Genomic DNA, 24,183 nt, shown 5'->3' on the forward strand with positions numbered 1-24,183 from the left:
ACTGCAAACTGTGTTTAACATAGCATCTGTTTAACTTACTTGTACATGGAATTATTGTAATTCACACATGAAACTTAATATCATTCCATAAAGCCAGAATTCTGTGGATCATATTTTCAAAAATGCTCCTTAATGGCTTTTACTACATAATTATAAGCTTTAGTAATATTTACAAATCTGGGAATTCCTAAAAATCTCTGTATATTTATATTATAAGAGGCAGGATTTTTTTTATGGTAACTGTAGTGAGTTACAAAAGTTTGTTTTCTTTAACGCAAACTCCTACAAAACCTGTTGTTTCTCTTCCATAATTTACTGAACCTGTGTGCAAATTTATTTTTTTTTTGAATCATAATTAAGAAGAGAATGGTTCGTCATTTTGCTTTCCTCTTTGGGTAAAGTTTGGGTATGATGTTTCTGAATATGTGGCCATTAAGCCCGTGTATAGCTAGAATAAATATGACAATAACAAATATTTGTATAAGGCATTTTAATTTATGAAGTGCTTTAATATATATTGTTTCCTTAGTATCCTATAAACTCTCATAATTTAGGGATTTTTTTTCCTTAGGGTATTTTATAGTTGAGGAAACTATGGCCCAGAGAGGTAAAGTGACATGTCCAAGATTCAGGCAAATTAAATCTATTTTTCTTTTTTTTTTTTTTTGAGACAGAGTCTCGCTCTGTCACCCAGGCTGGAGTGCAGTGGTGCCATCTCGCCTCAGTGCAAGCTCCGCCTCTCGGGTTCACGCCATTCTCTTGCCTCAGCCTCCCGAGTAGCTGGGACTACAGGCATCTGCCACCACGCCCTGCTAATTTTTTTGTATTTTACTAGAGACAGGGTTTCACCGTGTTAGCCAGGTTGGTTTGGATCTCCTGACCTCATGATCCACTCTCCTGGGCCTCCCAAAATGCTGGGATTACAGGCATGAGCCACTGTGCCCGGCTGGCAAATTAAATCTTAGTCCAGATTAGGACTTTTTTCATGCTGTCCTCTCTTAAAACATACTCAAATTATTAAATAAATACTTAAGTGCGTAAGACACTCTTATTAGCATGGAGAGCAGGCTCCAAGATGTCAGAGATTTTTGTCTGCTTCATTCACTGTTGACTCTCTAATAACCAGCCTTGCCTGGCACATAGCAACTACTTGGTAAATAATTGTTGAGTGCCTAAGTAAATAAATAAATCCTAGTTGTTGTTGCTGCTAATATTTATCAGTACATCTTCTATGTTTATATTCTAAGTACCTTACATGGTTTTTCCTATTATACTCCAGTAAAATATTGTTATTCTCATTGTACATGTGAGGAAACTGAGACTAAGAAAAGTTGAGAGACTTGCCTGAGGTCATCTAGCTAGTTAAGTAGTGGAGTTAGAGCTCTGATTCTGCAATACTATTTCTCATCTTTGTAAGAGAGAATTGAGACTCACCCTAAGCTTACCTAGGAAGTTAAGTAGTGGAGTTAGAGCTTTGATTCTACAATCCTAGTTCTCATCTTTGTACGAGGGAATTGAGGCTCACACGTACTTAAACTTGTATCTTTTTATACTGAATCCAGTTGTTTCTGTAACAAACCATCTCATTTCTCTTGTTCTGATTCAGTCGTGGTTGACAAAAGATGACAATGTTGCTGCTGTTGTTGACAGCCAATATTTCCTCAGCATGTACTCTATGATAGTCACTGCGAAGCTAGGTATTACTATGATCCCCATAAAACCAAAGATCGAAGAGAATTAACGATTTACCCAAGTTTATGCTGTTAATAAATAAATGACATGCCTTCAATCCTAATCCAATATTATATTTGTCTTCATGAAAAAAAAAGCACACACACACAACGAAGACCAAATATCAGAGTCTAAATGAGGGATTTTGCCTGTTTATATTTACTCTCTTTATGGGTCCTGAGGGAACATAATTTGTGTATCTTAGATAGAAGACATTTGGGCAACTCTTATTTTACAATTTTAGGTCAGCATAGATAAGGAATTAGTCTCCCATAGATTCAGGCATGCTTCCACAATCCCCTTCCAAATTTCTCCCCTGTGGAGAACTTCAGGATAGAATTGAGCAGAATACTTGACCTGGCCCTGTCTGTAATAAACCTGTCCTTAGCAACCTTCGGATTCTCATCCCCTTCCTTCTCCCTTCAAGATGCAGGAGTCCTCTCCCTCAGCTTCTTTTCTTTCTTTTTAGGTTACCCTGCAAAATCAGATTCTCCCACGTTACTGCTCTAGGTCTCCTCTCTTTCTAATCTCCCAATTCCCTCCTTTTCTAATTATTATCAACATTATTGATGCTTACTGCTTAGTGTGGTGGGACATGCTGTTTGCAGTGGCCACAGGTAGTTACACTTGAAAATGAGGGGATAGGATTTTGCAGGCCCCCCAGCATATTTACTGGAGAAATACAAAGGGTTTAAATTAAAGGATTAATTGGAAAGCTCTTAAGTGCCCTTAGTTTTTGGTCGACTGAACCAAGTTCTTCTCTTGAAAGGTCAATGAGCTTTTCCATAATTTTTAGCTGCTGTGAGGAAGAAACTGTAAATCTTTCCATTTATTTGCTTTATAAATCTCCCTTCAGCTCATTTAGTAAGGAGCTGAACATAATAAGTCTGTGACTTTCTTTTAGAAATGAAAAAACAAAGCATATTTGGTAACCATGCTATCATAAAAGGTAACCTAACTGCTAAAACCTTAAAAAACTATAAATTAAACTTTTCTTGAATGGAAGATATGTCAGTGTGTGTGTGTTTGTGTGTGCACACGTGTGTGTTTTATGTTAGAATAAATCATGCTGCTGGGCCTACCCCCATGTTATCTTCCATGTAAATAGCATGTTTTATGATGTTCCCAAAACAATGAAATAATGTTTGCTCTGAAATAATACCTGCTTTAAACCAGGACCATAAAGTTGGAAATAATGGAAAACACGTTCAAACTGATTAATGATGTACTCAGAGAATGGCGTATTCTGGCTAATTGGAATTTTTGAGTATCTGAGGAGAAAATCTTGAAACTCTTAAATTCCCCCTTTGTTGTTGAAATCTTTAAATTCTTGAATCCTCTTTCTGGTCTTAGAGTTATAGGCCGTGTTCATTGTTGAATTTCTTCTTGGTGACTAAGAATACTCATGGGGCCACCAGGCTAACAGTAGGTATTGCTTCTGAGCCTCTTCATTTACAATGTTAGATTTACATGACCAGGTTGAGGCTTCTTGCCTGTAGTTGTGTGTGCTCCAGGGCACGGTTTTGGAGGTTATTTCTGTACCCCATTTATCATTTTGGCTTTTTTTCTTGAAGTGACACACAACAAAGGAAGAACAGGATCTTCTTAAGGTCGGGGATGAGATCTTATTCACTGTTGCTAGTGCAATACTAGCACTTAGTATTGTACATGGTAGATTGGTCAGGATGCATTTTTCTAAATATTCAATGACTTAAAGTAGACATATTTGAATCACTAAAGTTTTTTAAACATTTGAAAAGTTGATTTTTCTTCCTCTTTTCCTTTTATTGTCTGAATTTATTGAGCATCTCTTGTTCTCAGATACTGTGCTAGGTACTAAGACTACAAAGGAGGAAGGAGGTTAACGTTTCCTGAATCCCTCTTACACAGCAGACATTGTGTTGGGTGCATTTACATATATTATTTTATTTAATGGTCATAGGGGACTATACAGTAGATTTCACAATCTTCATTTTTAAAGATGAACATATAGATTACAGAAGAATTAGGACTAAGATTGGAATTTAGATTGGCCCATTATACCTATTCTTTTGTCCCTGTGGTTCTTGAATGTGGTGAGCTGCAGTTTCCTGATGAATTCTGCAAAGATTCACTCTTCTCTAAGACCTCTCCTGGACCTAGAGTCAGAGTTGAATCTTTAGAGACCTGAACCACTGAAAGGTTTGTGGTGTATCTCTCCCATAAGTAATTCAGTATTTTTGAAAATAAAATGTAGAAATAAGCCTAAATAAATTCTATACAGTTCTGAATTTTTTAAGATAGTAACTTGACAATATTCCATATCAATTTATCTCTAAAATTCTGTCTATCTCCTCTCTCTGTCTCTCTTTGCTTTGCTAATGCCCTACCCCATAGTCTGACCATTGGGTAACCCAGTGAGTCCAAGGCCCTGGGATTCTGATGTGCAGCTATTAAGCAGTGCACCAAATATTTTTGATTCTACCCCCTTCTGGGCACTAATGTGTTTGCCATGGGACTTGTAGTTCTGGCCAAGGAGTTATGAACAGAAGCAATGTGTGTTGCTTCCAAGCCAGAGCACTGAATCAGTGAGCAATACCTCCAAAATTCCTTCCAGCCAGCAATCTGAGAAAAGGACTGTTTTGTCAGCCTAGGTTCCTGAGGCTTTCAGTAATCTGAGCCCACTTGCTGACCTGTAATAGTCATATAACATGAGTTAAATGGACTTTGTTGTTTTAAACTACTGAAATGTTGGGATTGTTATCACAGCTAAACTGTGACAGCTGTATGTGGAATCCACCATGCAAGGCACTTAAAACTGAATTTTAAAGTATTTTGCCAGACAAATAGGGAGAAAAAAGGTTGCCAGACAGAAGGAAAGGCATATGTATTTTGACAACTTCATTTATCAAATTCTTAATTTTTTTCATCTTAAAAGTGCTTTTAGAAGAGTTGTAGAAGTTGGCTAAATAATTTTAGTAGGAATCATAAGTCTGTTGGTATCTCAGGCCCCATCAAAGGTATGTGGGTATGACAGAAAACAGTTTCTAGACTGAGCAGGAGATGATATGATGGCAAAATGCATTTGAAAAGTTGACTATATCTAGAACATAAATTACATATAGGACAGTGGTAGGATAGGAAGTGATGTAAAGTTCTTACTTTAACTAAGATTATTAACAGTGCCCGCTACGCACTTCTAATCTTCTGAGCAGAGCAGAGCCATATTGGGGGCTGTTTCACAATTTTGTGAATAGTTTGCAAAAATCATTAGATCTTTGACAAGTGCAGTTAAGCCTAAAACATTTGCCTTGGCCCTATTTCTATTTGTCACCTTCTGATTTCTCTTATATCAATAAGCTAAGAAAGTGTAGATGTGTGGTAAATTCATTAAAATAAGGAACTCGTGTTGGTACATAAAAGGGCCAATTGTGCTGATCAGGATTCTTTGATATGCAAATGGTAGAAAATCAAATTCAACATGGCTTAAGCAGAGAAAATGTATGGCTTCAAGTAACTGAAATTTCAGAGTAGCCTTCAGGCATAGCTGGATTCACGGCTCAAACAATGTCACTAGAGCTCAAACAATGTCACCAGGGCTCTCTCTCTTTCTCTGTCTCTCTCTCTTTCTCTCTCTTTCTCCTTCTGACTTTTGTTGATCTTATTCACAGGCAGATTGGTTCAACTGCTACCATCATCTTGAAGCTTGTCTTCTTAACTAAGTAATCCCAGTGGTTCTAGCAAGTGTCAGAGAATTGATGAGTCTGTGCGGGTCCAAGGCTTGGCCCCAAACAACTCAGGTATCCAAGAATCTGTAACATAGTGAGTAGCCAGTCCTGAAACACAGTCCCATGCCTGGAAAGTGAGGATGAGAATTCACGTTCACTCAAACCATGTGACTGAGAGCAGGGTAGAGATGCCTGCTCAAAGGAAACTGAGGGTGTTGTATTAGAAGTGAGGGGATAGTTTATGGGTAGGAAAAACCAATAGCTATCTTTTACTCTGATGTCTTTCAATTTTGCAGATGAGGGACCTGTAAAATGATGATATGATTGAGAATGATTATGTGGAGCAAACACTGAACTGAGATTTAGGAGACCCAATTTAAGTCCCTATTTGCTGCTATCTGGCTATGTGATCAAAACCCCAGGTACCTTAGTTGCCTCACCTGTTTAATGGTAGTAATGATGTTCATCCGCTATGAGATGCCACAGTGCTTGTAGTGAGATATAGGATGTTATTCATATGATGTCTTCAGTATTATTTAGCCCCTTCATTTTGTAGAAGAGGAGGATCAAGTGACTTGGCCAAGGCCATATTGTCAGTAAATGTAGAACCGTAAGCAGTCTCTCTCTCCTCATATTAAAGACAGAATTTTAATAGCAGTTGTAAAAGTGCCCTGGGAGAGTTTAAGAATTATGCCAATGTGATTTACAGTTTCTACAAAGTTGTTTGTATAGGGAATTTTTGTTAAAGAATCTTAAAAGGGCAGAGCTTACTACTTGAAGGATTTCTTTGGTTAATGATTTGGGATCTTTGTGGAAAACCTCCAACAAATTTACCTTTGTTTTGGTAAATATTTTTCAGGTATCTCTTTTATTAGAGTATGGCCAGGTCTATTTATTATGTTATTTTAAGATCTGATTTTCATTGTTTTCAGCATAATACAGTGGAAAGAGACCTTCAGATCAGTAAGACTTGGGTTCCATTCTTGGTTTGGCTCCTGTTAAGTTTTGTGACTGTGGCAAGTTATTGAGCCTCTGGGGACCTGCAAGTATTCGCTGTTTATAGTTCTGTATCAGTATCCTCAATAGCATTCTAAACTTAATTCACACTCCATTTGCACCTTCTTAAAACACACTTTATTGTGATATGTCACTCTGGAATTTGTGCCACCTCTTGGCTCACTTTCCTTTCCTCAGACAACAGATGATGGAGTGCCTTAAGGCTTGATCCCAGACATTGGCCTCTGCTAACTCCCCATCCCCCATCCCCAACCCATCTATACCAGTGCCATAACTCTGGTAAGTGGTTTACTAACACAGTTATATACTACACCCCCAGCTCAGACCACTTGTCTAAACTTCATGTTTTAAAGATGTATGATCTCTGCCCTGAACACCTGCTCTTCTTTCAGTGTTTCCTCTATCTGTGAGTGATAGCACCAACCCTCCCATTACATAGTCACATATTTAGGAGACATTCTTAATGCTTTCCTCTTTTTCACCCTAAAGTCCAGTCGATTACCAGACTCACTTGTTTTTATCTACTGAGTATCTTTTCAAATCATCAACTTCCCTCCACATGTTTTGACACCCTTTAGACCCAGCTTTTCATGTTTCTCATCTCAACTTTGGCAGTGGCCTCTTCACTTCCTTCATTCTAGCTCTCTTTAATTGGTTTTGGATGTTGCACACAGAGTAGTCTTTTCACAATGCAAAACTGAACATTTTGCCCTCGTGGCCTTGGTGCACAGTTTCTCATTGCTGTAAGGAACAAGATGGATCCTTATCACAGACCACAGGAACCTTCAGGATCTCTCTGCCTTCTGATCTCATTTTGCACCATGCTCCCTCTTTGTCTCCATTCACATTAGCCATCCCTCAGTAACATATCTTCTAGTCCCTCTTCCTGCAGCATTCTTCCCCTACTCCTTACTAGCTTCACTTAGTTATCATCTATCTTTTTTTTCAGATCTCAGGTTAGTTACCACCTTCTCAGTTAACTTCCCTGCCCAGTTCCAGTGTAATTTCCAATATGCATTCTCCTAGGATCATATATCTCTCCTTTTTTGTACCCTCACAATGCTAATTTTATATTTGTTTGTAGGATTTCTCAATGATTCTGGACATTTTCCCCATGAACATCGTATCTCTAGCACCTAATAAACTGTTTGATACATATATTATGTAAGTAATAAATATTTGAATCTCAGCTGTTATTTTACTGAAAATGGAAGATCTCTGAAGCCAAACAGATCTGAGTCCATATCTTGGCTTTACTTCTTAATTGCTACCTGACTTTGAGTCAGTTACTTGAATTGTCTGGATTCTCAGTTCTCTGATCTGCAAAAAGCGTTAGTAATTCTACTGCATAGGTTGGAATCAAATGAGATAATGTAGTTTACTACCTAGTATGGGCTTGTCTGATGTAATTCATTCCCTTTCTTCTTTCCTCCCATCCTTCCAATCCCCACTTATAATAGAATAGGTTATGTTTCACAAATGTTGGGAAGCTCTTTCTTCACATTTTTCCTAGCCTTTACGGCCATCTCCTCCTTTAACCTGGCCGGGCATCTGCATGACTCCTACTGGATGCTGTTCAGTTCATTAGTGATGAGTCATCACCATCCTGTGTCCTCTTGGTGGTCTCTGAGGAATCATATGACACCTTAATGACCAACATTTATGATGATGGGTCATTTGCAGAGAGAAGGGAGTAATTGGCTTATTTTGAAGGTACATTAACTCGCTTTGGTCGCTAAGACTAGATGATTAAATTTCTTCTTAGAGTCCCCAAATAGCATTTATACTTGGACCCTCTTTGATTTAAACCAAGTTTCAATGAATTTTAAAAATCCACATTGGTCTGACCAAGTTAGTGGTTTCCTCTCAGTTACATTGATTCCCAAAATGTTTCAGGTTGATTGGGTCAACTTTGTTTGCTGAAAAATATGTAAAATAATTTTTTTGGATGTGATTCACCTGGTCAACTTACAGAATGATTAAACTGGGTCAAGTTAATTTACCCGTTGTTAGATATATCTCACCTCATTTCATAGAATTTGAAGTGGTTACTATTCTTTGAATAGTAGAAAATTCATTTCTACTATTTTACTGTATTTACAAGAATATGCAAGTGCAGTAAAACAGTAGAAGTGAATTTTAAAGTAAAATTCCAGTAGTCAGTGAAATCATGGCTAGCTAGAAAGATAAAACTTTATATATGTTTTCTTAGTTTATCTGCACAAACCCTAACCCACAGTTAGTACTCAATAAAATATAGCTATCATTTTTATTTTTGAATATCTGTCTTTATTCAACTTTGCTGAGTGGTAAGTAGAACTAGGAAGATTTTAGAAATGATATACAGTTATGGAAAATCTATGACTGCTGCTCTCAGCTTGGGGGAATGGACAGCTAATTAAATAAATCATAAAGCTGTGTGGTGAGGGCAATGTGCAGAGATGGGTATGGTGCCATAAGAACCCACAGGATGAGGGACTGAGGGCATCTCTCAGAGAATGTCGGGCCCTTTTGAATCTCTAATTTTTCAGTTTCCTGTATTTTGGGAAGTGGGGGGAAGAAGATTAGAAGAAGATTAGAGTCTTTTCCTTTATCTGAAGAATAAACCCATGCTAGTTTAGATACACTGGCCAAAAGTCAAAGCGGGGGAGAATTTATATCTGAATTTCTTGGCCACAAGTCTTATATAATTAGTGAAATTGTGCTGTACTTTTTTTTATGGAGCAGAAGAAGAACCTTGGTTAGTTGCAAGATTCACATTATCCATGCACAAAAATTATGACATTTCCTTTGAAGAAGGAGGCTTTTGGATTCAGAGCTAGGCTACTGCTGTCACTGTCTTGTGAGGCTTTACTAATGGACTTCACCTCATTGACCAGTTTCTATCTTCGCAATGAAGAAGTTAGAATTAGAAGCCCAAAGTTGGCATGCTATGAGCTACACTTGATATGAAGATTTTTTTTTTTTTTTTTTTTTTTTTTTTTTTTTGGCTCACAGGCACTTTGGAGACTTTAATTTGATGCTTGTTGGCAGAGTCTGCGGCCTCCAGTTTGCCACACTACCCTCCGCTCCCTTTTGTGATACACCCAGCCCTCTTCTCTACAAGCCAGGGAGCCTTCAGCAGAGCAGACTAGGCAATACTTCAAGTTAGTCTCAAAAGAGGATATGTTAGATCAGGACTTTTCAGAGCCCCAGGACCCTCGTTTCACATTTGCAGTTGTATTCCAGGTCCCGTTCTCTCCCATGACAGATCTGCCCATGTTCCAGATGTGGAGTGAAAGGCATTGTTAAGAAAGACTGCATTTTTCAGCTGGCCATTGTTACCTTCACCTCCAATTTGGAGATGCTTGTCTTATTGACCTTTTCCTTGTGCACCCTTGGCAACTGAAATCTTTAGCACCCGCACAAGGCCCCAGAGGATCAGTTTTACCAGATGCTGGTGGTTCACAAATTTCCATGTGCATCAAAATCACTTGGACCCAGGTGCCTGGGCCCCACCCTTAGAGTTTCTCATTCATTAGGTCTCAGGTAGGGCTTGATAATTTGGCATTTCTAACAAGTTCCCAGAAGACACAGCATCCTTCTCGTATTTCTGAGGTCAGGAACATGCTTTTAGAATCACTGTTCTAGACATTTGGGCACCTTTTTTTTTCTTACCTTTCTTAAGCCCACATCAGTAAAACAAGTGACTGTCAATATTTGTATCATTGTACATGCTTTCAACTACAATGATGGGAAAATATAGCACTCTTTAAGAAAATTAGGGAATGCAGTTATCACCAGGTCGCTCCCCTACGTCAATTTTATAATCTTCACTTACATAATATGTAAGAAAGCATTTTCTATGTAAATAAATTTCAACAGTCATAATATTTGTTATTATTTAACTGGGTTGAAGAATTAAATATTTTAAAGAATTAACTCAGAAGAAAACTGAAAACTTCAGAATATCTAATGCAATTTTGCCTGGTACACCCCTGGCATATGGGAGGCAATAATCAAAATGGCTTTTTTTAATAGATAAGAAGGAAACCCCATAAGGCTGAAACATTGCCTAATTCTAATGAAAAAGGCCAAAGCCATTTTAACTTGGGTAGATTTTACTATACACTGATCCTATTTTATTTCTTATTCCCCCTTTGAAACCACCCTTAACTAACTTAACTTTGGATGTACTTATTCTTATCTAATCAAAACCTACGCATCATGGGCTCTGGAGAGATATTGCTCAGGTTAAAATCCCTTCTCTACAAGTTACTAGCTATGGATGTTGGGGAACTTTATTAGTCTGTTTTCATGCTGCTATGAAGAAATACCTGAGACTGAGTAATTTATAAAGGAAAGAGGTTTTAATTGACTCACAGTTCTGCACAGCTGGGGAGGCCTCAGGGAACTTACAATCATGATGGAAGGGGAAGCAAACATGTCCTTCTTCACATGGTGGCAGCAAGGAGAAGTGCAGAGTGAAGTGGAGGCAAAAAACCCTTATAAAACCATCATATTTTGTGAGAACTCACTATCACGAGAACAGCATGGAGGTAACCACTCCGATGATTCAATTACCTCCCACTGGGTCCCTCCCAGAACACTTGGAAATTATGGGAACTACAGTTAAAGATGAGATTTGGGTGGGGACATAGCCAAACCATATCAGAAACTTAAATTTCTTTGTACCTCATTTTTTTTCTATCAGTATAATGAGGATAACAATAGTACTTACATCATACCATTGCTCTGAGAACAAATTAATTAATATACATAAAGGATTGGAACAATGCTTAACACATTTTAATATTATAATGAAATTCTTACCTTCTTCAGCTCACAAAGTATTTTGTGGAAATAATTTGTTGGTTCTTAAAACCGTGATATATTGATTCCTAGTTAATAGAAAAGAAAACTAACACAAAAAACATTGGGATTTTCCTGTGTTTACAACAACTAAACCATCCCTGTGCTCAGCGTTCTGAGTCATGCTGCACTTACAACTTCTACTTCAGAACTTAAATATGTTGTGGTATCTTCAATCTGCTATTTGGTAGTTGAAATTTCATATCGTTTAAGGAAATAGTGTTTCCTTAATGCAATAAATTCCCCTTTGCCTTTTCTGCTATTTTATCACATAGGGATGGACTGTACTTCATATACTAAGAGCACTTCTTCTGGGTAGAAGTTCATCATCTGAATCAGAATTGAATGACCTATCATGGTGAATAATAACTGTAAATTTAATTCCACAAGACCTACTACCATCTGCTTGTAGATAATGGCACAAATATACATATCTATATATATACACATGTACATATATATGTGTATATATATACACATATCTATATATACACATGTACATATATGTGTGTATATATATATCTATATATACACATGTACATATATGTGTATATATACATATCTATCTATATACATATATGTATGTATATATTTGAAAGTATTTTCTTCTTACTGGGTTGTCAGGACACTTTAGAGAGGTTTGTTATTTTCTTTTCTTTTTTTTTTTTTTGAGACGCTGTCACCCAGGCTGGAGTGCAGTGGCATGATCTTGACTCACTGCAAGCTCCGCCTCCCGGGTTCACGCCATTCTCCTGCCTCAGCCTCCTGAGTAGCTGAGACGACAGGCGCCTGCCACCATGCCTTACTATTTTTTTTTATTTTTAGTAGAGATGGGGTTTCACCATGTTAGCCAGGATGGTCTCGATCTCCTGACCTCGTGATCCGCCTTGCCGCAGCCTCCCAAAGTGCTGGGATTATAGGTATGAGCCACTGTGCCCGGCCGAGGTTTGCTATTTTCTCACCTTGGTACCAAAGACAGCTTTAGAGTTGGACATATCTGGGTTCTCCACTTGACTCCTCCATTAGCTAACTATTTGATGCTAATTCTTGCAAGGTGCTTAACCTCTCTTGACCTCAGTTTTCCCATCTGTAACAATAGTGTCCCTTGGTGGTATTGGTGAAAGACAGCAAGGTTAAGCCACTTGCCTATACTCATATAGCCAACAAGTGGCAGAGCTGGGTACAAATCCAAGTCTTTGTGATGCAGAATGCTCTTTCTTCACTGTTTTCCTCAGTTTCTGAAGAGGAAGAGTTTGTGATCTCTGGTCCTAAGCCCCTGTGGAACACGTGAGGCTTGGGGTTCTCTGAATAGGGGCTTCTATCCCAGCAGTTTCTTTGCAGTGGGTAAGGCAGATGGGCTCCATTCTTGGGTATTAGCATCTTCCCAATTCTGGGCTGGAAAATCAGGCCTGTCTATTCACGCAGAAAGGTTATCAATACAAAAAAGGGTGATCATTACATAAAAGGCCAGGGTATTGAGACTGCTTTGACTTCTCCAGGTCCTTCTCCCATCCTCTTGTTACCCTTTCTGTTCCATTACCTTATCTTCTTGACTTTGATTTTCTTTTCAGGTCTTGACCTCATTTCATACTTGACAGCAGAATTTGGCATAACTGATTAATTGAACAGTCTGAAATTAGCTGGGGTATAAAGCATGAAGCAGTTTTATTTTTCTTCAATAACTGCCCTCAACTATTCCCTTGACAACATCATAGGCAGATTCCATAGCTTTTTAGTGACTTCTGTTTATAGAAATTCCAGTCTAGGCCGGGTGTGGTGGCTCACGCCTGTAATCACAACACTTTGGGAGGCCGAGGTGGGTGGAACATGAGGTCAGGAGATGGAGACCATCCTGGCTAACACGGTGAAACCCTGTCTCTACTAAAAATATTTTTTAAAAAATTAGCTGGGTGTGGTGGCGGGCGCCTGTAGTCCCAGCTACTCAGGAGGCTGAGGCAGAAGAATGGCATGAACCCGGGAGGCAGAGCTTGCAGTGAGCCGAGATCGCGCCACTGCACTCCAGCCTGGGAGACAGAGTGAGACTCTGTCTCAAAAAAAAAAAAAAAAAAAGAAATTCCAGTCTAGTTTGCGACTTCAGTTTCATACCCAATTTAAAGCTCTTTCTTTTTCCTCCTTTTAGCACTGTCCAAGCTTTGGCCTGAGGGCTTGCAATATGGGGGGAGTACAGTTTGGTTTTTCAGTTTTGCCTTGCCTTGGGCCTGCAAATATTTGCCCTTTCATGGGTCAGTAAGGTCTGTGGCAGGTCCTGTATGACCATCCCTTTGCACGTGTCCCTCACAGGGAGATTCATTCTGGCCTGGCCTCATATCTAATCACTCCTCCTTTTTAGATCCTTTTCTTAATAGCGTGCCTCTGTAGCCTCTTACTGCTGAAGTCTCCTCACCCAACCAGTAACTATTTTGGATGTGGCCTTGGCAAAGTGGCTCAAGGCTAGTTACCTTTCACAGTGCCCACTTGACCATAGAAAACATACATTCTTGACATGGCAGTACCAGGACATGCCAGTACCAAGAGATTATTCTGCTGTTGAACTCTTTTTGTCATTTTTCTGCCATTTTTCTCCAGCATTTTTCTCTCCATGCTCAGATACAGACATTGGTAGTTTCATTGCATAAATAGATACCCAGCTGAGGAATGGCATCTCAGGCTGTTCTTCTTGCTGGCACCTCCAATCTCTTAGAAGGTCAAAGCATTCCTTCTGAGCTAGTGACTCATACCACATTGTCCTTTCTCCCTGAGCTGTCATTTTTGCTTCTATGGATAGGCGAGGGGATGGAGTTGTAATGATTTAGATAGCAACACTTGGAGCTGGTGTCTGGCACCTAATTGTTTTTTTAACTTTCTTTAGGATTTGAGTACTTGGCTTCATTTCATCCTCAGCTTTGATACTAATTCTGGCTCTGGGGAGAAGTCCTGCTCAACATCCAATTGCACTGGCTTCTCTGGCTCTTGACCCCAGGTGCTTCCTTAGCCATGCTCTGTGGGTATCTTCTGGTGGTTTCCACTCCTGGATTCCACAGCTCACTATTCTCCTGACCCAGTCCTGATCTTGCAAACCAACTCTGGTGTTTGCCCAACAGGTCCAGCATTTTCAGATGGCCTCTGATTCCTAGGACGGGGATTATCCTAAGGAAGTATTCAGACACCATGATCTGATGAGAGCCTAGAGCCATGTGCCATCACAAGGGGAGCAAAGTCTTGGCTACTAAGGGAACACATGCCCTGGACTGCATTTCCCTGTCTCATTATTCCTGCCTCTGACACCAACATTTCTGGAGACTAAGATTTTTGTTGTAACGCATTGTCTTTGTTCCAGCAGATCAGGGACTAGGCAGAGTTGTAGAAGTCCACTGTTTTACTGCCACTGAGATTTCTAAGGTGGATTTTCAAAAAGGGAGAGACAACATATGTCAACCCTTATCGAGTGCCTTCTAAAATTAATAATATGCTCTTATTTAATTTTTGTACCAATTATGTGCAATAGGTGACCTTATTCCCACTTTAAGGAAGAGTAAATGGAGGCCCTGCCATAGGCAAGTCACATGCTCAGTTCAGCTAGATCTTGGGCTAGAATTAAAATCCAGATTGGTCTGATTCCAAAATTCATTGCTCTTTCCCCTACATAACAATAAAACAACAATGGAGAAGGCATGTCTGGCCAGGCCAGCACATTGGGACGTGCCTAGGATTCGTCGTTTGTTTGCATCAAATGGCACATGCCTCAGTCAACGCCTCCTGGCGCTGATCCTGCCTGCCTTTAGGTGTGGCTGCTTTTGAACTGGAACCTGCTCTGGGAATGATACTCGCTAGTCCACACTGACTTTCCATTCTCCAGGCTTATCATTATGCATGTTAGTTGCAGCAGCAGAGGAAGTTAATTTGGCAGAAGGAAATTAAACTCATCTCTTATTCTGCATTCTCCCAGAAGTGTTGTACTTGAGGAGAATCACATTCCCAAGGTGACAGGTATTGTACAGAAAGGGCATAACAACCCCTCTCCTTCTTTGGTTCTTTCAAAGCCAGTGTAGAATGCAGAAAAAAAAAAAAAGTTGAAAATATTTGTATTTAACTCAATAATGTTTTTAGGAAGACGAAGATATTTACATGCAAGGTTATTAATTCAGAGATACAGGCTGCTTAATACATAAGTAAGAACAATTTCTGGGGCAGCTCTGTAAACAGGGCTTCTAAGATGGGGAGGCCAGGCCAGGAGACTGTTTCAATTTAAATGTGATCTCAATTACTGAATGCATACCTAACAAAGAGGACTGGGTTTCTAGGTTTCTTGCTTAATCCATGCTTTTAATTTCTGTGCAGTCCTTCAAAATGAATTCGTTACATATTTCACTGCTGTCCAGGATGCTGGATGCTAGGATTTGCAGTCTGCCAGAGGATTGAACGTTTTTGGGTATTTTGTTGTTGTTGTTGGTTCTGTTTTCAATTTTAGCTTGTGGAAATTTAGCCTGTAGGGACCTTTGGAAATTATTTCAAACCTGCTCGTTTTGTAGATGAGGAAAGGAGATCCAGAGAAGTTAAGAAGGTGGGTTCTAGTTCTGTTCATAGTTTTTTGTCATTTATAAGTCTGTAGCCTTGGGAGAGTCTTTTCCCTTCTCTGGCCTTGAATGGGTCAAGGTCAGGTGAAGAGTAATTGGTACTGCCTGGAGCATAAACTTTGTCTTCTAACCAATGACCAGGGCTGTTGCCATTGGATTGAAATGACTGCTACTTCCCTAGGCAAAAGTGGCATTTTTTTTTTTTTTTTTTTTTTTGAAACAGAGTTTCTCTCCTGTTACCGAGGCTGGAGTGCAATGGCGTGATCTTGGCTCACTGCAACCTCCACCTCCTGGGTTCAAGCCATTCTCCTGCCTCAGCCTCCTGAGTAGCTGGGATTACAGGCATGCGCCACCACACCTGGCTAATTTTATATTTTTAAGTAGAGACGGGGTTTCACCATGTTGGCCAGGATGGTCTCAATCTCTTGACCTCGTGATCCACCCGCCTTGGCCTCCCAAAGTGCAAAAGTGGCATTTTTGACCACCTTCTAGAAGCTTTGTGTTAGGAGGTTTGTGGCAATCACTGCCTTGTCATACTTTCCTCTTTTAATGAAGTGAGTTTCCACCTGTCTAGAATGCCATCCTTACTTTGTATGCCTGGCAAACTCTTACATGATATTCATGGCTCGATTTAGAAGCTATCTCCTTGAAATTTTCCTTGACTCCCCAGGCAGACTTAGATTTTCTCTACTAAGTTTCATTTTATATCATCTACTCATTATAATTCCGCCTAACATAATCATGATGTCATGATTGCTGAGTGACACATCATTCACCACAATGGGTTCCTTGTGGGCAGGGGATACTATAACTAGTTTATCACTGGTGCTCAATACTTGTTTGTTGACTGACTACATGAACACACAGAAATGGGCTGTGGTAAATTTGATGGTAAGGCTTTTGTTGGAAGCATCCCATCACTTCTTAATTAGACATGATGGCCATGGAGTGATTTGGGCTAGTGTCCATTAGCTTGGTCAGTGAACAGAGTCTTAATGAATATAGTAAAATGTACATTCATCCCTCAGTGTCTGTGGGGGATTGGTTTCAGGACCCCCTCAAGGACACCAAAGTCCATGGATGTTCAAGTCTTGGACATAAAATGGATAGTATTTGCATATAACCTATGCATATCCTCCTGTGTACTTTAAATCATCTCTAGATTACTGATAATACTTAATAAAATGTAAATACTATGTAAATAGTTATTATACTGCATTGTTTCAGGAATAATGACAAGAAAAATGTCTGTACATATTCAATACAGACACAAACATCCATTTTTTTCCCCAATATTTTTGACCTGCAGTTGGTTGAATCCATGGATGGGGGGATGGGAGACCCATGGAAACAGAGAGCTGACTGCATTGTCTTTGTTGCCAAAAGAAAAAACATCAGTATGAATCAGGCATTACCATTTTATGCATCCCCAATAATATTTGATGACAAATATGATTCTAATATTCCTTTATATCTTCAAAGATAGAAATGCAAAGATAAACTGTGGTAATCATGTAATCTCTATCTAGCTTACAAAATAATGTTCTAGCTAATTAGGACAACTTTTAAGAAATCTAATTTACTTTTGTGCATTTCTGTAGCATATACAGGTTCAGGGCCTTATATTAGCTTTTAAGCCATTATTAGTTAGGATTTGAATGCCAGGTTTGAAAACACATACACCCATTTCCTCCCCATACAGCACACTATCAAAAACAATCATGATACAAACTCAGCAGGCCAGTTTTGAAAATAAACACTGAGTATTGTCATGAAAAAACATGAAGATTCTCTGAGCAGTCAAAGCTGCGGTAAAAGAAATTTGATGAATCTTATGTTAGACATAACAGTTAGAAATATCTGTAGTGATCAGTGCTTCTACTGGCTCACAATAGCATGCCAATTTTTATAATCTGATGTATTGTTTACTATGATTCAAAGAGCAGAAAGTCAATCAGCTAAAAGCTATGCTTTGACATCCACAATTAAAAACAAGAAAGAACAACAAACAAATTGCTAATGAATAAAAAGTTTTTTTAAGTTGGAAAATGTAAAACCAAGGAGTGGAAATTTGTAGGGAAAATGTAAATTACATATGTCCCCAAAGTGGTGAATATATAATATTTATCCTCATGCTTGCAGTAGATAGATTGCTTACATTTTCCAAATATGCCATTGTACTTACATTTTATATTACAAGTGCCAGGCCTTAGAAGAGCTAAACTAGAATTATTTGTTGTCCCCTGGAGTTGCTCTAGTTATTTTAGTGTAATATCCTGCTGAGATTTATATGAAAATGAATTTTAATTTCTAATAAGGTAACCATATGCTTTGGAGGGTGTTGCAATAAAGTGTCATAAATAATTATTGTTTCTAACAAATTCCACCTTGAGACAATCAGATCTTGTTTTAACAGCCCATGTTAGACATGGATTTTAGCCATTTTCATATTTCCACCACCCTTACCTTGCAGTCTTCAAGTGGCAACGGGAGAGATACCCTGGTGGAAACTTTTTTTCTCTTTTTACTCCTCACTTACATGATGTTATTTTGTTTTAGAATTGCAAGCTTCAAAAGGAGGCAGATATCTAACAGACTTAATTTTTTGTTTTTTTTTTTACTCCTAATTGCTGCAGAGAAAATTGATCACATTAGGTATAGTGTGTGTGACTTGTCCAGAGGAATTAACTTTGCTCATCCTTTTCTTGTGATTAATAGTTAACTAATTTTAGTAGCTGTAAATAACTAAGAGTTAGAAGAAGCAATAAAAAAATCAGCTTCTGGCTGGGCGCGGTGGCTCACACCTGTAATCCCAGCACTTTGGGAGGTTGAGGCGGGCAGATCACGAGGTCAGGAGTTTGAGTATGGTGCCAGCATGGTGAAACCCCGTCTCTACTAAAAATATAAAAAATTAGCCACACGGGGTGGCGCATGCCTGTAATCCCAGCCACTCCGGAGGCTGAGGCAGGAGAATTGCTTGACCCCAGGAAGCGGAGGTTACAGTGAGCAGAGATCGCACCACTGCACTCCAGCCTGAGCAGCAGAGCGAGACTCCATTTAAAAAAAAAAAAAAAATCAGCTTCTATAAATTGCTTCACATTTCTACATCCCAGAAGAGAAGAGTGGCTCCAGTTCTTAACTCAGTTCTTCCCCTTTGTTATATCCCTTCAACCAGCTTTCTTTGCCTTATTGTGTATGAATCAATAAGTCAATCAACACATATTTATGTGCTGCTCTGTTTCATGCTGGGCAGTGTGGGATATCAAAAAAGAGTAAGACATGATCTCTATCTTCTGTAAATCACCTCCTTAGAGCTAATCTGGCTCACTGGAATGCTACAGAATTTAAGTTAGGGAGGAATTCAGAGAAAAGTTCGGTCACTGGGCACTGAACTAGATGGAAGTTTCATGAAGAAGGCAAGGGCTGAAGAATGAACAAGGTTTGGATTAAAGGACAAAAGAAGAGAAACATTTTGTGCTCATTCTACAGGGGTTTATTTTTACTTAATGTATTAGTCTTCAGGTATCAGGGTTGAAATTATTACCCTGCCATTTAATGTATAAGAATTTATTTTCTTCAGTATGATCTCATTCTCATGCCCTGTTCTTAATAAAAGGAGGACCTGTGTGATTATAGGTCCTTGGATCCCACTTAACTTAAAACTGTTGTTTGGATGGACTCAGCTCATTTAGGTAAGCTAAGTATTCAGCTTATTCAAAGTTTAAAGCTTCCTCACAGCTTTTGGAGACCTCCTCTTTCCCTTATGCTCAAGATAGTACTTGCATGTTCTGTCAGAGGACTAGAGTGACTGATGTAATTCCTCTTACCCAGTCTTCGGGTGATAGTCTCTGTTCTTGCTGTAGCCTAGCATGGGTTTCCATGCATGATGAGTGCTGCCAGGAAGCCTTTCTATCTTAACCACTATGCTCCCACCTCTGCTGTCACTGGGGCTACTGATCTCCAGGACCTAATTTCAGCTTCCATTTGCTCACCTGCCTGGGCGGTCCACCTTGAAATCATCTGTATCTCACCCTGTGACTCTTCCCTGGTGATCTCAGCAGCTGGATACTCAGGAAGCTTCTCATGGTGGGGATAGGAAACTCTGGATCCCTTTCTTCCCATATCAGGAGTTCAGGGACCCTGGATATGCCACATCCCCATTTCTGTTAAATTACAACTTTTTCCTGTGGGCATGGGAGTCCATCTTTAGAGGCTCTCCTTCTAGACTTCCAGGCAGCAAATTGAGTAGCAAATTCTTTGTTCTTTAATCCTCCTCTGCCCTCTCTAGGGTTTTTATCTTCCCGATTTACCCATCTCCGTAAAACTGAACAGTTGGAGGTATTAGGTCCTTAACACCTTTTGTTCTCCTTACATCCTCTCTGAATCTCCCCCACCTCCATATCCTCCACTGGAATGGCTTCAACTTCCTTTTCCTATATTTTAGGAACTTCTCCTACATCATATTTCTTCTTTTTCCCTACCCCATGAGCATATCGTCCATTTTGCTTTTCAAAACAACTTTATCCTAAAGATGAGAGAAGCTATAAGGGAAGAAAAAAACAACACTGTAACAACTAGGTGATTAAGAGGAAAAACACATCAAAGTATATTTCACAAAATTTGTCTACTAATAAATACAATGTATGACTATAACCAAATGGGTACAATAATATTTGTTGGTTTCCAATTCAATGACTATTGAAAGGTGGTGAGTGCTTTGGATTTAAGATTCTAAGTTTCCTATCACCATGTCAGTAGTATGGGTGAGACATGGTAAGACTAAACATTAGGCATCATAAAAAAGCTAAAGGACAAGATACAGTAACTCAGTGGTTCGTCTGTATGTTACAGCCATTCCAGAGCACTGGGATCAGATTCTATCGCCCCAAGTCAGGCTGAAAAAGAGAATGATGCTAAATGTAGCATGTTATCATTGGTGGGGATTGTGGAACAGAATAAGGGCATTAGTGAAAAAAATCTGTGGAATATGAATATAATTTGGAGTTTAGGTAATAGTGATGTGCCAATCAATGTTGGTTTCTTAGTTTTGACAAACTCACCATGGTATATAAGATGTTAATATAAGGGGAAACTGTGGTAGAGGTATTCAGGAGCTGTCTGTACTATCTTTACAACTTTTTTGTGTGTGTAAAATTATTCCCACATAGAAAGTTTATTTAAAATAAATTATTTGGGATCAGGCACGGTGGCTTACGCCTGTAATCTCAGCATTTTGAGGATTGCTTGAGCTCAGGAGTTCAAGACCAGCCTGGGTAACATAGCAAGACCCTGTCTCTACAAGAAATCAACAAATTAGCTGGGTGTGATGGTGTGCCTGTAGTCTTAGCTGCTCAGGAGGCTGAAGTAGGAGAATCACTTGAGCCTAGGAGTTCTAGATTTCAGTGAGCCATGATCACACCATTGCATTCCAGCCTGGGTGATAGACCAAGACCCCATCTCTAAACAAACAAACAAACAAAAAATGAATAAAAATAAAAAATTAAATTCTTTGTACCTATGGACAAGCCCACAAGCAACAAGCAAAATGCAAACTATTATATTTCTTGTTACAATCTTCTTAAAATTGTTAACATTTTCCATCTCCTGAGATTTTTAGAATATTTTAAAAATTATAAGAATATTACGAAATGAAAAACTCTCATATTTCTTTGTGTATGTATATATGTGTATTTTCATTGTTTTACTTATAGCCCTGTTTTCAATAAATAGCTATTTAGTAAATAGCCATGCAGATATTACAAAAGAGAGAGAAAAATGTTGATTTTCTAACACTCCTGATAGATTAATTTTCCCTCAGAGTGCAGGATATTCTGCATTTAGTTTAGATAACATAAGCTTTTTTTCGTTTTCTTTTAGCCGTAGCTGAATTTTGTTTGTTACCCCTTCTGAAGTTTCTTTTGCTAAAATATATTTTTGTACTCTCAGTTTACAATTTTTTTTTTCCACAGTGAGGATGGTGACAATTTTCATTAAACACCTTATAAATAGTCCTACACCATCTCTATATACCTCCAGTTCTGTTATTATCCAAATTTATCGTCTCTCCTAGGTGTGTAAGCACCTTGACACAAAATGCATCTTGAGAACTATTAAGCCAAAGCAGCAGCTAATTTAACGGCTTTGGCTTGGTCAATAATGTTGACCAGTAGGAAAACATCGGCTGTCTTCCATCTTCCTGCTGGTCAGCATTATTAACTCCACAGTTTAATGAGTGAGCTTGAGAACTGCTGCCTGTGTATGCTTCTGTAGAAGATGAGATTGGATTAAATTCAATCTATATAATGCCAGGGATGATGAAAATTGCATGTCTTCTTACATTCATGTAAAAATTGCTTTTATGGAGCTCTTCCTTCTTTCTGTAAACTCAGCCTTTCTTAAAATGAAATATACATTTTCAATAGGAATCAGACGAAGGGTGACTTCTACCATTACTTGAAAAGCAGCAAATGCAACTTGGGCAAAATTAAATGAGAGTTCTATCATACATTTGGCTAAGTTCAGGTTTGCAAAAAAGACTCATAGAGTCCAAGTTTGGTGTATATGGTGGTTTGCGATGTTTTACATTATTTGCCACATCCCCATGCTAAGTCAATGATGGATGTCAAATGCTGGGGTTAAGGTTCCAAGCCTGTAAGACCCTCAGAAACCCTGTCATGGCAGAATTCTGTACGTAAAAGAGATACCACAACCTTCTGTTTAGTTCCTTTGCTTCTTTGTTTGCCACATTGCCCATCATTCTTGGCTCCTATCTAAGATTTGGGACTCCATTAAGCTTTAATGTGATGCTACTGTCTCATCCTCACCTCAGTCTGTCCATAGCTTTGCTTTTGTTCTACATGCTGGTTCTTAGGACCCTGGCTGCACTCTGTGTGGTGTATGACATTTTAAATGGTGACAACCACCTGTTGTTCTGTTCCGTGAATGTGGGCTTCCACCCATTGGGCAGAAAGAGTCCTACCTAAGAGACTCAACTTATTCCTTAGACTTTCCTACTAAAAATGTGTGACCAGTTTGAATTTCCTTTGATCACATGCTATTTTTTATTTCCAAAGCATGAGTATGAGTCTTGAGGGGAAGTTGAGGAGCATCCATTGAATTCACCCTCAAAATTAGCCTATCCCCTCATATGTATCTTCCAGACCTTGTTTTCTAAAAAGTTCATTATATAAAACCTTTGGTACCCTTGCAAAAAAAAAAAAAAAAAAAAAGCCCCAACTTCGCTTGAGTCTTCCAACTTTAAAAGGCATGGACTTTTCTTGATTTGAGTTTTCAGCTGTTTTAACTGGAAATGTCTCTCAGCTTCAATCAATTAAGGTAGCTTCTGTTGTTCTTTTCTTCATTATGGTATTAAAGTTTTAGCTCTAATCTGCCACCTGCCCTGTAAAGGCCATCGATACTCCAGAGCATGTTTGCTAATTATATTTGATTAGTTGAAAGGTCATATGAAGGTTGTGTGTGTGTGTGTGTGTGTGTCTTTGGATGGGGATGTCTCAGAGCACTAATAGATGATGTTCCTCAGATCCCCCAAGGGTAAATAAATGGAGTTGAACAAAAGGTGTTGGCAATGATTGACTAAATCACAGTGAAAGATGTGGATCTGGCCTTGGGAAACTTTTCTACTTAGCTGACATTCTTAGCTATTGTTTGACCTTGAATAAGAATCTTAATCGCACCAGCATGGCACATGTATACATATGTAACTAACCTGCACAATGTGCACATGTACCCTAAAACTTAAAGTATAATAATAATAAAAAAAGAATCTTAATCCAGTTTACTGTGTCAGAGGGTGGTGAGATTCAAGATCATTATAAAGTGTTTGTGTATTACCTACTTAAGGGAACCTTTATGAACTTTGTCATTCAAATAATCTTTTCGGAACCCAGAGTTAAAATTTCCCAGAGCTATTGTTGGCTGTTGATCTTTAGCCAGAATCCTCTGACGGAATCAGATTCCCAATCTAGCAGTTAGGACATGACATAGTGCACTTTTAAAAAAGCAAAAGGAAAACCTAGGAAAGACAAAGCCAGCTTTAAGTCACTTTCAAAGTCTCATGATTTTCCTGAAGTGAGGAGACTCCATGGAAGAGAGTGATATAATGCCTCCAATTTATCTCAATGGAGTACATTTGACTGGGATTTATATAGATCAAATTAATTGCTTTTCTGCAAGATACAGCAGAAGATGAGGCTTTTGATAGACATTTCTGGTTAAATATTCTTTATGCAGCAGGATGTTAAAATAGTACTCTTTCTGTCCCATGGGTGGAAGCCCACATGCGT

General features: G+C 38.8%; 1 protein-coding gene across 2 annotated transcripts in view; it reads left to right on the forward strand.

The window, feature by feature from the left end:
* Window positions 1-24,183, forward strand: part of NELL1 (neural EGFL like 1) — a 903,683-nt gene that overhangs the window by 305,813 nt on the left and 573,687 nt on the right. The window lies entirely within an intron of this gene.

Source organism: Pan paniscus, chromosome 9 (genome assembly GCF_029289425.2).
Source record: "Pan paniscus chromosome 9, NHGRI_mPanPan1-v2.0_pri, whole genome shotgun sequence".
NCBI classification, from domain to species: domain Eukaryota; kingdom Metazoa; phylum Chordata; class Mammalia; order Primates; family Hominidae; genus Pan; species Pan paniscus.